The sequence below is a fragment of the Condylostylus longicornis genome, unplaced genomic scaffold (assembly GCF_029603195.1).
Source record: "Condylostylus longicornis isolate FDR11 unplaced genomic scaffold, ASM2960319v2 ptg000031l, whole genome shotgun sequence".
Taxonomy (NCBI): domain Eukaryota; kingdom Metazoa; phylum Arthropoda; class Insecta; order Diptera; family Dolichopodidae; genus Condylostylus; species Condylostylus longicornis.
Genome location: NW_026578000.1, coordinates 7,140,714 through 7,156,094, shown reverse-complemented (window position 1 = coordinate 7,156,094; position 15,381 = coordinate 7,140,714). Strand labels below are relative to the sequence as shown.

The window sequence follows — 15,381 nt, the reverse complement described above, 5'->3', positions numbered from 1 at the left end:
AAAGACTTTTATATGAACTGCTAAATATAAGTTATTTTAAGTATATGAATGCATATTTTAACGGGTTATTACGAATATTTATGAGTTTATTTAAAAACAAACTGAACATGTTTAGACTTTAAATTTATTATTATTATGTATACAAAAGTGTCGTACGAGAGAAAAGGGGTGAGAGAGAGTAATGCTTCCACTCGCATTTGCATACGTTCATGTACAATAATTTTAAGTATAAATATTATGTATGTATATGTATGTACATTGTAAAATTAAGTTAATTTAATAAATTGTCATTGAATTACATTAAAATTTTATGTTTATTAAAAAATATGTATATAAAAAAACCTGAAAAAACGCACCACTGTGCTTTTAAGCTATAAACTTAAAAATATTAAAGTGTAGATGTATGGCATGGCACGTCTATTACAATTTCAATTTTATTTTCGAATTAAATTTTGTGTTTACGTTTTTAAAATTATTGTATAAAAAAAAGTTTTTTACTATAATCATGAAATTCGAACGCTACTTGATCTAATTAATCCGATTAATCATTCGTGCAATGAAACGGCCTTCGGTTTAATATTTGTTATATAAGTAAAATTCAGGTAAAAATAAACATGAAAAGTAAAAATTTCTAAAGTAGTACGTATTTGTTTTTTTTATAAAGCAGTGTAATAATAAGTACTTTTAGTAGGTCTTTTACGTAATCACTTGAAAAAGGCACTTGACTTTTTAGAAAATACATTTGTGTTATAAGACAGAAGTGTTATAAGAGAAATATATTAAGTAAGGGAAAAGGAGATAAACAGAATGTCATAGGGAATGTTTTTAAGTTCTATTTGATTCACTAATAAATTGTTAGCAAAATTCGTAAATGGAATACGAATTCCAGTTAAGCACATACGTTATAAGGTGCACAGGGGAACAAGTTGGTGGACCGATATGTTATAAAAAAATCTGTTTGTTATACATTAAACCTACTTTGTAATATGTTTACTTTGTAATATGGCACTATAAGTCTAATAGCCAATAGATTGTAGATTTGTATAACGGGGGCAACAGTGCACCGCGACCACGTATAAGGATCTATTGTGCGCTCCCTATAACACGCGCTCGAGACCCATCCTCCTCATGAACTCAAGCAAGTTGTGAGGACCAGAAGACCGTAACTCCGCCAGCGTTAGAGCAAAGCCTTCCAGCACCTTCCCCCTCCTACGAGCAAAAGCATCACACTCCCCCAGGAGGTGCACCGAGGTCTCTCCAAACTCCCCACAGAATCTGTACATACTCCCCACAGAAGTATCCTCATTTTCCAGGCCCAGCCGACTGAGGTGTCCCCTAAGCCTGCAGTGACCCGTCAAAATGTCGGTGAGGACTCTCACCTAGTTTTCGCCCATCCCTATAATTTTCTTAAATCGCTTCTGGTCATCATCTCCTAGGAGCTCCTTGACTTGCCGCAGCCCCGGAACACTTCTCCAGCGCTCCGACCGCCTTCTTTCTGATTCCTTCCGTAATTCCCAACGAATAGTATGTAGTCCAACGAATAGTATGTGGTCCAACGAATGTGGAATAGTATGTGCATCAGCGGCCTCATTTCCTTCCACGCCCACATGGCCCGGCACCCAACACAGTGTGACCGGTTGCATCTGCCTAACTCATTGAGCTTCTCAAGACAGCCCCATACTGCCGCGGAGGATACTGAAAACGAGTTCAGCACTCCGATCGCAGCCCGGCTTTCCGACATAGTCATTATTTCTTGTCCCCCTAATAGCCAATAAGGATTCCATTATTATATGTACATTTTTCTTATATCGACACGATTCAGATAGCTTGCCTTGATTCTTTGACGAAGCCTTGGTTCTAGAATTATGACTTGTGATTTTCTTCTAATAAGTTCAGCAATTTTATTTAAGGATAGTTCGAGAAATGTAAATTCCACATAAGACTTTTTGATGTCCGTTATAATGATTATGAGAGAAATTAACATACATCAAGATTTTTGGATAGTGTTAAATCCAAATTGATATTGGCACAGTCAAATATATAGTTTCGTATATACAGTCAAATGTATTGATATGTAAAATTGACACAGTCAAATTTAATATTTCACTAACGGCACTCATAAATTTATTAAACTTCCATTTTCAAATACTTGGCACTATTTTGACATTTTAGACTAGAAACTTTGATGGTTGAATGTACGAATTTTCCTATTAATATAGTTATTATTAAAAATATTCAAATGTTCATAAGAAATAAAATTTCCTTACATATTAAATATTTCGATTATTTTCACAAATTGTTACGAAACCTCTATATTCGCATTTAAAAACCTACTTATATATGTATATTTAATTTATGTATTACTGTCTAGATTATTATGATATGTATACAATCTATATATGTTTGTGGTTATATTTCGAAAATAATTTTCTTAATTACTATCCCAAAGAATTAAAGTTATTGTGTAAAGATCATGTTTACTGCCAGAATATTTTATGATAAAATAATAAAACGAAATTGATAAATTTATTACGGAAAAGACATTGACAACATCAATTGAATTGCTTCGGGTTCAACAAAAAAAATTTTTTTTGTACTTTCCTTTCGGCATTACATACATACATACAATATAGCATAATTGAGTTAAAATTTCAATCTATCTAGAATAATCTATGGGTACTCTAATTTAATTGTATAATTGGTACAAATTCGAGGGTTTTTTGTCATAATTTTTTTTTTTTGCTTTTCAAAAATTTTCAATATAAATTTATCAAAATATCAAAAGAGTCTGTCATGTTTGTATGTATGATTGTAAAAAAATATCGAGGCAATATTTTTGTTATATTATTCTATTTACTTATTACTTATTGTTTTTTAATTTATTAAATATACATATATATGTATGTACATGTATCTTAATAATTCGTGCTTTTGATAAAAGCGCATATAAGTGTGGTATTTTTTTTTTCAATTTTCATTTCAATATAATCCGAACTAATTTGAAGGCTTTTAAACTGTTGCTAACTTATGTTGGTTGCTAAATAATGTGCAATATACTATATTTATAGTTGTTTGTATATACATACGTTTATGGAACATATTGTGAATGTCCATGTGCATATATTGTGTACTATATGTATGTACTCGTATATATTGTATGTAGTTAGATCTAATTTTAAATCGTATAATTCTATTTTGATTATTTGCAATTCACGTAATAATATTAAAGGTAAAATGTGAAAAAAAAAAAATTTAATAAAAAATAGCTAAAATAATGGTAACTAAATAGTTAAAGAAAGAAGAAAAAACAAAATAAATATAGAAAAGAAAATCGCTACAGCACGTTCTCTCTCTTGGCAATTGAACTATTTTTTATTTTATTTTTGTTTTAAACAAAGATTTTTTTTTCTATTTTTGTAAATTTTGGTTTTTGGTTTTTGACTGGGTGCGGTTTTACCTTCCAATTTTTTCTTTTTTTTTTCTATTTTTAAGCTTTCCTTAACTTTTTCATGTTTAACAGGTAATACAAGGTAGATTTAGCTTATATGTATCAACATACATACAATATACATGCATATATACAGTAACTATACATTATTACAATTACACAAACGTATAATATGTACTGGGTACATGCATAAATTTTTTCTACTTCTTTTTTTATTTTCAAATATAAAAATTTTAAATTTAATACCAAAAAAAAATATTTTCTATGCAATGAACAAAAACAAACTTTATTAAAAATGAATAAAACAAAATTAACAGGTAAGCAGTCAAATAGGCAGGCAGGCAGGCAGGCAAGCAAACAGGCATAAAACTTTGAAAATCAAAAAAAAAATTGTGTAAACCTAGCTCAGGTATACGTTAATTGACCTCTCTGCAATATAGTTGAATTACATGTACAAACAAGTATACATGTACAGCTATTTTATTAAATATAAAAAAGAAAAAAAAATTGTCATATATAGTAACTAGTTTTATGCAGGAATTTTTGCCTTAAAGTTAGTTTATAGCTTTTAAAAATTAAAAAAAAAAACAACAAGAATGGAAAAAAAAATTAACAAAGTGCACTAGATTTTTTTTCAGTATGCGCTTTTTAATACTTTTTTTTTAATTTTTATAGGGTGACTTAAAAAATATTTTCATTTAATTTGTAATAAAAATATAAAGAAATAATAAAATCATAAAAAGAGAAGAAGAAAAAATAAGATTAAAAAATCGAGTTCAACTTGTTTTTTCCAATAAGGGAGCGTTCTGATTTTAGTCGTTTTTTAATTTATTTAGTTTAAAAATGAAATTTTTTCTTCACTTATTTTGGTTAAAAAATAAAAATTATTTAAAAAAATGAGAAAAATAAAGTTGATCATGTCAACCCTGTGATACCCGAACCAACTTGTTATCTATCCTACGGGTAAACAAATAGGCGATAGCTGACTATATGACAGACTATATTACTTTGCTTACGCTGGTTTTGTTTTACAAGAAACTGGATTCCTTTTTCAGTTATCATTGGGAGGAATTGACGGACAGACGGATGGACATGGTTAATCACGTTCGACTCAGCATTCGATGCCGATCAAATATACTTATGTCTATATCTTAGACCATTATCTCAATTTGTGTTTTGTTCTCTTCTATTAGGTTTCAAGCATTTATTACATTTTCATTAACTAGACAGGTTATAGCTATTAGATATACTTTATTCTTCTGACCACAGTGAAATATTAATTTTGTTCATCGTTGACACAGTTATACAGTAATTTTACTCTTATATCCGCTGTACAGGACGTAAGATTGTTTTCTTTGGGACGTATGTGGCATTCTAAATGGAGCAATGAAAAAAAGAGTTGACTGCCATTAAATTCCACCATGAAAAATTCTCTGATTTTAATTCACCTCTATAATGTGTGAAAGCTATTATTATAACGGTCCTTTATCCTTTTTCATTATTCTTCCTAAAATTAATCAACCTGTATTCTATTATACTAAAATAATTGTATTATTATAAAAGTGAAAATTTAAATTAAATGCAAATTTTTTTTCTTTTTAAATATAAAAAAACTTAAAATTATCTATTTTATTCTAAATCATTATAATATTCCAACTCCAACTCCACCATCTGTTCAAATTTTATTAAATGTTTTTTTTTATGTCATTCTTATTTTACTTCTTTATTTTAGTGCAAAAAGTGCTCGTTATTAGTAAAAAATTCAACATCGTCAAAAACAGTGCATTTGTATGCATGTATGTAGCCATCTATAAAATAATTTTTTTACAGTTTAATAGTCAAAAAAAAATGTATGTAATTTAAGATCAGTTTTAATGTACTTTTCATAGTTGTAATATTGTACAAGGCAGCAAAAAGTAAAGAAGTAAAACTTTAAGTATTAGAAAATTTCGTTGTTATTAGAGGGGTTCAAGATAACAAAAACAAAAATAAAAATTTAGAAAATATTAAAAGTAGCATAGTTTAAAAAAGCATAATATAAAAAATTAAAATAAGAGTGCTTGGCCCACTTCGACACGAGTTTTAATTCTTACTAAATTTTTTTCTGCATTTCGAACTCTTGTTACTTTTTTTTACTATTCTTTCTATGGTACTCTTAAAATACTTAATATTTAAATGTTTTAAATTTATTTTTTTTAAGTACATTGCTATATATATGTTTGAATTTTAAGGTTTGTTCACCCCCGGTGTGTTAGTCTTATGTTTTTTTTAGCTCTACAGTCACTATAAACAGTTCGTTCTAATACAATGAAAATATTAAATTTTAAAATTTTATAGGGTTTTTTCTTTTTCTATAGTTCTTTTATTTTATGATCTGTATGTGTTATAAATTATTTAGATTTTATTCTCTATTCCTCCCTTATCGCTTGTGTATCAAAATTCAATATACATATTAAAAGTTATATTGTCCACATATGTTTTGCATGCACATGATTGTATGTATAGTTGCTATTGTTATACTTTCAATTTTTAATGTTTTGAGCCATAGTTGCATGTTGTACATGAAGTAATTTTGTATTGTATTATAAAAGTGCTTTTTTGTATTTTTGCGCACAGTAAAAAATTGAGTTTAGTTTTTAAATTAAAAAGTTTAAAATTTCAAACAAAAACAATTTTACCATAATATTAGTGCATTATATTAGAACTGCATAACTTGTAAAGCTAAAATTTTAAAGTTTTATGCAGTATTGCAAATTCTGTTAGAGAATATTTAAACTGCCTGCTATAGATCTTTTTAGACCTTTTTTCAATAATTAGATTAAATTGCTATTCGGATTTTTTTCCATTTTTTCATTATTTTTATACAAAGATTTTTGAATGGACAACTAATAGTGTCACCATTTTAAAAAAGTATTACAAAGTATTACAATTACAATGTTAAAAGTTAAAAAAATGAACGGCCCCGGAGTCCTTCTGTGAATTTCGATCTCATACTTTTTGAGGAAAATTAAAAGAAGAAAATGTAGAGCGGTTCATCGGTGTCTTGATTGGGCATTGCAAACTTAGGAGGCTGGACCTAGAAAGCTAGGCTTTTGGGGAGATGACAAGGCTTCAATTCAGTGAGCCTTTCATCCACAACAGAAGGGAAATAACTGTTGAGCTACGTACTCACTCCGGCGCATCTGTTGTCCGTCGGACCTTTCAAGTTATTCGAATTCATCGGGAAGAGTGTGCTGTACGGGCGTGTCTCACATTCGGTGGTCGCGGTACATTGTTAAACAGAAAGTTCAATTTTTAATTCTTTGAATTTTTTTTACCGTTAAATTTTTTATTTTTTAAGGAATTTTTATATTTTTATACTTTTTAACAATTTCCTATTCAATTTTCTTGTATTCAAAATATTTTTTTTTTGTATTTTGTTTATCGTTTACTTTTACTAAATTGCTATTAATCTGAATATAAAATTTGCACTATTATTTTCTAACAAAGCTCTGACGAATTAACGATAAGTTTGTATGAAAAATTTTTCCTGTTATTTTTTTTTTAAATAATAATTCCTTTGGCATATTTTGCAATTTTAGATTGTTTTTGACTTCAGAATAAACCCATTTTTTTTTCATTTTCATTTTTCTCTTTCTGAAATTTGATTTCCATATACATACATACATACAATATAAAAATATAATTTCTATACATAATTTTGTTTCGTTGTTAAAATGATCTGTAAGAATTTATGATTTTAATGGCCGTAAAAAACACACCTTAAAGGTAATAAGAAAAATGAACAAAATATAAAATAAAAATTCGCGTAAGTGATTTAGATTATAAGATCTAATTCTATTATGGTTTTATATTTTTTGTTTTAAGTATAAGTAACATGCCTCATAATAATAATGATATAGAAAATTATAAAGAAAAACTGAAATACAAAAAAAAATGTAACATGCATTTAACAGCATAGTAACATAATATAACAGAAATTGTTGTTAAAATGTAGTGCAAAAAACTTAACATTTGACTTAAAAAATGAAAGTAATATGAAAAATAAAAATAATAAGAAAACCACAGAAAAAAAATTAAATACATGCATGGTAATATGGTTGTGGTCACTTGTAAAATGACTTTTTTGCACATACACTGAACTGAAAATGGAATATATATATATATATAATATTAATATAAATATATAAATGCATATTGCCTCGATGACAATTTCATTTCATAAAATTTAATTTTGTAGTTAATCTCATATTTTACTAAAATTTTAGTGGTTTATTAGTTAGATTAACTCTTTTAATATTGCCCCATTTCATTCATTTGTATATATATATTTGCGACAGTGTTACAGAACTGCTCAATAGTATAGAAAAAATCCGGAAAAAATTTCAAAATTAAAATGTTTTTTTCTCAATTTTTAATTTCTTTAATTTATATGTATAGTTAGATGTTGTCCGATTTATAATTAATATGATTTTTATTAAAATATATTACTAATATTTATCATTGATTGACCGTAATATTATTAAAATATACGATATATTAGTACATACACCACAATTAACATAAAATTATTCTATAGTAAATTTATTCAGAAAAAAGTCTCTTAGAAATTAAAATTATAAAATATAATATGCACTCAATATATCATAAAGGTGTGTTTTATGTATAATAAAGTATGTTCATATTAAATTTGAAATATATAAATTATTATTAATTACATAAAAGAAAATATGAATTAATAATAAATTAAATTATAATAATATACAGAAGTATAATAAATAAATTGCATTTTTTATATAATTTTTTATAATAAAATACTTGTTAACTTAACCATGTAACATACGTCGCTTTAATTATGTAATGCATTTGTAACAACATATTGTACTATTAAAAATTTTTATAAACAATTCAAAGAAACTCTTAATGACTGCATTTCTACGACTTGCATTTTATTTTGTATCTTGCTAGTATCTGCTCTGGTTTATTTCCCGTAGGTCAGAACTAGTGTCACACAAGCCTTGTAAGTTCGGATTTTATTGTCGATTCGCATTAAATTATTTTTCTAGATTATGTCTCGGAGATATCCTGCTATAGAAACAGCTTTAGCAGATTGTATTTTAATTTGTTTGCTCAGTTCTTTCGTTGATGTTACCAAAGAGCCAAGATAGTAAATATTAAACTCCATCACTTGTTTAATCTTTTTATTGTTCACTGCAACTCTAAGGGAATATTTGGATATTGTCATTGATTTTGTTTTACTAGTAGGTATCAGCATGTTGAATATAGTAGTCGTTGTAGAACACATTCGTTGTCTATAACCAACACTGGATATTGGCGTAGCAGATCACTTCCAGTTCAAGATCGCCAGTTCCACTTCATTCATAGTGTTTATAATCTTATCACAATAATGTTAAACAGCATTGGACTAAAATTACCCTCTTGTTGGATGTCTGCTGCTGTTGCAATCTCACCCCAATTTTGATAACGCTATTATTTTGGGTGCTAAGATCTTATACAGTCGCTATTATATTTAAATTACCTTTTCATCAAATGTATAACACCTTGAAGTTATACTCTTTCGAATGCTTTGATAAGGTCCTCGCTGTTCTTCTGTTCTTCTGTTACTAAATAATTTCTGCATTCTAATTTCAATATAAAAAATACATGATTAATTTAATTGATGTTAAAATAAAATTATCTATAATTTTCTAAGAATTATTATTTGAGAAACAATTTAAGAGGAGAATATTAAAAAATTTCATATACTCGTAAGTATACCGAGTTGAATTTGCCTAAAGGAAAAAACTGGGAATTATTATACGCAGATATACTGTTATATCGAATTAATTTCCGTTCTATAAAGTTTTAATACACAGAATATTTAATTTTTATTTATAAGTTACAATTTTATTGTTGTATATAAAATTAAAAATGTATGTATATTATCATTGGATATGCTGTGCGATATTTGCAGATAATTATAAAGCGCCAATATTTTTGATTTGCAATATATAAGTATAGAGCATATTTTTATTATCACACGCAATAATAATTAATAAAATATTATGTACGCCCATATTCCGTTCAAAAACAGTTTACGAAAGTCATAAATTTGTCAACTAGATCTTATTTTAGGAATCAAGGAAGGAAAATGAAAATTAATAACTAAATAAATATATTGGTATGGTTATTATATTTAGTAATGTTATAATTATAAAGTATGATCGGATATAATAAATTTAAAAGCTAATATACTAATTTTGAAAATTCATTTTGAAATTTAGATCACAAATTATTAAGAATAAATTATTGTATTTTAATTAAATTTGTAAGTAAATTTGAAAATTTTTGAATTTTAAGCATCATACACATATTTTTTATTTTTGTATACGTCTAGTTGAATTCTTTCAAAATTTATTACACATTATGCATATATGCCTTTTGTTCTTAAATGTCATGAATCTTTTATTAGTTTACTAATTTTATTAAACAAATTTAATTAACTTTTTAAAGAAATCTTTAGCAATTATGTTATCAAAACACAAGAGCACTCTGTTACGCGGACTGTACACTTTAACGCTTTCAAACTGAGTGCATTAATCTGTCACTTATGACTGCTTAGTTGAGTGCTACCATGCGTTTGCAAAATTTTATTTTGGTTCCGAACCATTATTGTGGCCACTGTTCTATAAAAAATAAAATTTGCAGAAACAGTTCTTCACTTATGAGTATTTGAGTAGATTTCCGATTGATGTGTGGCTGTTTGGGTATATTTTGCTTTTTAATTAAATATACTGTGATTATAAATATATTTAGCATTAGTAAAACATTTAAATGGTATATAAAATGGTTTGATCAATAGACTAACAATAATTTAATTTTTTCGAAAAATTACTTTTTAAATTTTAAATATTTTAGGCACGCTTTGCACGACATCTTTTAATTATGACTATAATAATTCTATATTTGCAACTATCATCACTGTTTAATACATACTTATTGTTTATTACTGTTTAATATAAACTTATTATAACTTGTCTGCAGTCAACAAGCCATTTTTTTTAAACTTATGAAAAATAAAAAGTGATTTGTTTCGTGCGTATCTAATTATATTTTTTATCGTAATTTTAAATTGGCAGCACACAATACGTATGTATGCACAATAATATTTATGTATGTCTAGAAGTGTAATATGGTCCATGATAATTTTCTATTAACATAAAATAATGTAAAATAATAATATTTTTACTTATATTATTCAATTTAATTGTGGTTTATTACGATGATTTAATTTAAACCACCGCTTGGTACAACTTTAATTGATTTATAAATGAATATTTTGATTTTTAAGATGTAAGCCGCTATGATGTGTACATATATAAAGCAAGAGTTGCGGGTCATAAGTTAATAACCGCAAAATATTAAATATTTTTATATTAAAATATTGTTAAAGAATTAAGAAATGGTTTTAAGAAAACAAAACTGTGTAGAAAAATTAAAACTAATATTAGAATTAAAACAATTAATGACAAAATTATGAAAAAAAAAATTAATTATTCGCCATAAGACGTGAATTATGTAAACACCACAGGTGAAATATGTATATAAGCTAATTGATGTTGAATAATTAAATACAGTAAATAAGATTAATTAAATGTTCAATAGGAGAATGTGTTAGGTACGCTTATGTATATATGAAAATTTTTGTTTTAAGTTTTGAGGCACTTCCCTGTTAATGTAATTTAATATTCATTTCTCAATTATGTTACTTACAATTAAAATGTTTAATGAAGTAAAAAAAACTTAATTAAATAATACAAGAGTAAATTCAGGAGTACATAAAAAATTGAATCGATATTAACTTAAAAATAACGGTAACTTACTTCGTTTTAGGTGTAACATAACAGTTATATAACAGTTATCGTAAAGCTATTCCAAGCTAATTGTATCAAGATGATGATATGAAATTAACCCATTATGTTCTTACTTCCCAACAACTTTTATGTGTCGTAAGAGCGATAATCTGCACATTCTGCTTTCTTCTCTCTAGAGAAGTAGAGAAACTCTTAGAGTTTGATCTACAAAGAAAATATTATATATAAGATAAATTCTTTACAATTATGAAAGAGATACTTATGTGTAGCTTCTCACAATGCTCTTCAATTGCTGCTTTTTAAAAATTAAAGGAGAAAAATTTCTGCTCGGCATAGAAAAATTTTAAACTTATTCTAGAGATAAGAAAAACTGAAAGTACTGAAATCACCTGACAATGTGGCCGTACACAATATTATAAACTAAATATTTTTGCAGGCAGCTCATATTTAAAAATAATTGTTTTTGTTCCAATTTTATTGCATATTTCACGGAGCAACTCAGTATAATTTAACGTAAACAATGACAGAAAACTTCTTTGCTACAACAGGCAACACATGGCAATATTCTTTTGAATCTTGACATTTATGAATAATTTTATGATTTTATTCTTTTTTTTTTGTTCTTTAAGTCTCACATTTAAATTGGAATTCTTAAATAAATTTAAAATTTTATTATTAAAAATTTTTTTTATATATATTAGACTTTTAAAATTAAAAGTTATTTTTTTTATTGCAGGTAACTACATATTTCCATTATTTAATGAAAACAAGTTCTTCAGATGTGCGACTGCTGGTATTGTAAAGAATTCAAATAATTTTTGTACCAAATTTAGAAAAGGATTAAAAGAAGCTGATTTTTTCAGTAGGTGGTTAATTTTGCACTTAAAATATTTTTCAATATCTTTGTTTTTCTTACCTTATTTTTAAATATAATTTTAGAATTTGATTTTTAAAGCTCAGAAATTATTGGGCGCCATACTCTCTTAAATTGTCGTCTTAATTCGCTATTTTTTTCCAATTTTAATTTTCCATTCACACCCTGAAAATCTAGAAAAGACAAGATATAGTTTTTAAGTGCATACACTTATTTTTAACTTAAAATAAAAGTAAAGTAAAATTACTTTTTATCTTGTGTTGAACAGCTTGAATTTATTACTTTAAATATGAAACAGAACAACCTACAATATCTAGATATACATTGTTGAACTGGTTACAATAATTGTGGTTTCTGGTTTTGGTTAATTTTTATTACCTTATTGTGTAAGTGAAAAATTATTGCTATAATTTTAATTTTATAAAATGTGCACAAAGATTTTATTTTATATTATATTCTTTTCTTAATTTTTAATTGTTTTGCGGGACAAACTTGAATAAGTTATTTAAATTGTTGTTTTTTTAGAATAAACAAGATATGTAAAATGAAATTAAGAAAAATATATGGTAATTGAAGGAAAAAAGTAAATGACTAAGTAAGAACACTAACAATTCTATATAGATAGAGAAAACAAGCATTGGCCAGAGCATTAACAAAGAATTTAAATTGAATGTTTATTGAAAGTTTAGAACAGTGGCTACTCTAAAATAATTAATTAAGATTTAATGATTACAATTGTTTTAAAAATTTATTTGTCATTTGCAAAAATACACAATGTGAATTAATTTTTCTTTTTTAATTTTGCCTATAAGTTAAAGTAAGTTTTTAATTGATTTGAATAAACAAATTTATTGTACTCCATAATTCAAGCTCAGCGACGTACACTCAATTTTGAGGGATTTTTACAAAAAAATAAGGGCTGAATGGAACTACTAGTTTTATATAATTTCAATAAAATACTTAAGATAGCGTCGTGGCGGTAATGTGAAAATTGTGAATGTTCGTTACGTATTTGAGTCACTTTACGTCGCATTGTTACGTCACGTATTTACACATATACGGGTTGTATGAAAGAATTATCTTCTTTGTCAAAAATGAGTGTCAAAATTAGACATTTAATTTTGTTTGGAATAAAATTACATGTAATTATAAATATTAATAATATTTAGACTTTGGCATTTTCAGACATGGCGTTTTAACAAAATAGTTAATGAATATTTATTAAGTTTTATAAAACTTTAATTACAAAAATTGAGCAAAAAATGTTACAATTTCCAAAATGTATTTAAGAAATTTTAAATTAAAAATTATTGCAATTACAAAAAAATACCATTTGAAATTGCATTTGGTAAATTCGAAAATATTTGGTTTAACAAGTATTTGTACATTATATGACATGAATTTATTAAAGCCTATAAGAACCATAAACAAAATTTAATCACAATTTTTAAAAAACAGAGAAAAAAATATTCTCAAAATGAATGTGTGTAAAATTAAATATATGTAAAAGTAAAACAAATAAATAGTTGAATTTTACATTATACAAACACATTTGGTATGACAACAATTTTGTTGTTTAATTTTTTGTTTTTTGTACATTTAATTGAAATTTAATTTTTGATGTTGCGTACTGATTTATATTTTTGTGATATTTAAGTTATGCGATTCGTAACAAACATTTTTTTACTTTTTTTTTTAACAATGTTCTTTTAGTGAGATAACATTAAAAATTACGGCAATGAAAATAAAACTTAAGAAAAAATTCTTAACATCAAACCCAATTTGAAATTCGCATATAATATTATGCGCATTATCCATTCTACAATGTGAACATTTTTCACTCAATTCAAACTCCCACATTCCTAAATTGTAAAGTGGTAACAATTGTTACATATTTAAGTAAACTATATAAGTACGTAAAGTATTTTTGTTTTCAATGTACTCTCGGGTATGATTAAATTATCGTATTCTGTAAATATCGTATACTCGTAAAAATATTTTTGAAATTATTTTAGAACGTTTTAATTGCGGTCAATAATAGGTACAACTTTTTGAATAAAGTTTTTAAATCAACCGACTTAAATATTTATGTATTAAATTATTGTAGAATCGTACTTTCGAGAAAAACAATATTAAATACCTGAATTCGATAAATATTATGTATTATTTTCGCTTAAAAACCAAGGCTGTAAAAATTTATTTCAAATTTTTGTAAAAAATTTCTACTTGTCAATTATATCGTGTATAAGGATCTATTGTGCTCTAATCCCCATCCAATAAGGGGTATGTCCTACAACACCCGCTCGAGGCCCGCCCTCCTGCTGAATTCGAACATCCTGCGAACTCAGGCAGTGTCCCGAAAAAATTCCGGTGAGAGCTTTCATCTCACTCTTGCACTTCCTCAACCCTATATAATCTTGTTAAATCAGTTTTGATCGTACTCTCTCAGAAGGTCCAGTTCTCCAGCTGCACCCTACTGAGGTACATCTGCAGTAGTCCCGATAAAACCCCGATGAGAATTGTCACCTCACTCTTACGTTTCCTCAACCCCATAATCTTGTTAAATCAGTTCTGAGCGCAATCTGCCAGAAGCGCCTTTACCTTTCGTAGCCCCAGAAAACTACTTCAGCGCTCCGACTGCATCTTCTCTAATTCTTCTCTTATAATTTCCTAAGAACAGAGTGTGGTTCGATTAATGTCTAGTTATAAATAATTTATGATTTTTTAGAACTATACTTATTTCGTATTCGAGATCTACTGAATGTACCATAACACATTCAAAGTAGAACAATTGAGGTTTTTAAAAATACAGAAAAATAAAAAATAAGATGACAATTGTTAATATTTTTTTCTTCAATTGTTATTCCTAAAAAAAAATTTATATTCTTTTAAGTAAATAAGTAGAAAAACAAACGCATATTTACATTTAGGTGCACATTTACTTAAGGTTTACGTGAAACAAACGCAATTTCACTAAGAAAACGCAAATATTTAATTTTTTTTTTGGTCTACTACAAGAGACAACTAAGTACATTATTCTGATAATTTTTCAATTCAATTTACAATGGTGACATTAACAGTTTTATAATCAGTTCACAAATTGAGTTCTCATGTTCAATTAAAAAATATTCACAAAATAACAACTATAAACTTTAACTCCCTTTTCCTGTTTTTGTTACATTCTT

At 26.5% G+C, this 15,381-nt stretch overlaps 1 long non-coding RNA gene across 1 annotated transcript in view; it reads left to right on the top strand.

Moving 5' to 3' along the window:
- LOC129608293 (uncharacterized) overlaps nt 1-12,482 on the top strand; it is a 79,314-nt gene extending 66,832 nt beyond the window's left edge. The window contains exon 3 of the long non-coding RNA XR_008696881.1: nt 12,059-12,482. This is a non-coding gene — a long non-coding RNA (uncharacterized LOC129608293). The remainder of the gene's footprint in view (nt 1-12,058) is intronic.
- The last annotated feature ends 2,899 nt before the right edge of the window (nt 12,483-15,381 follow it).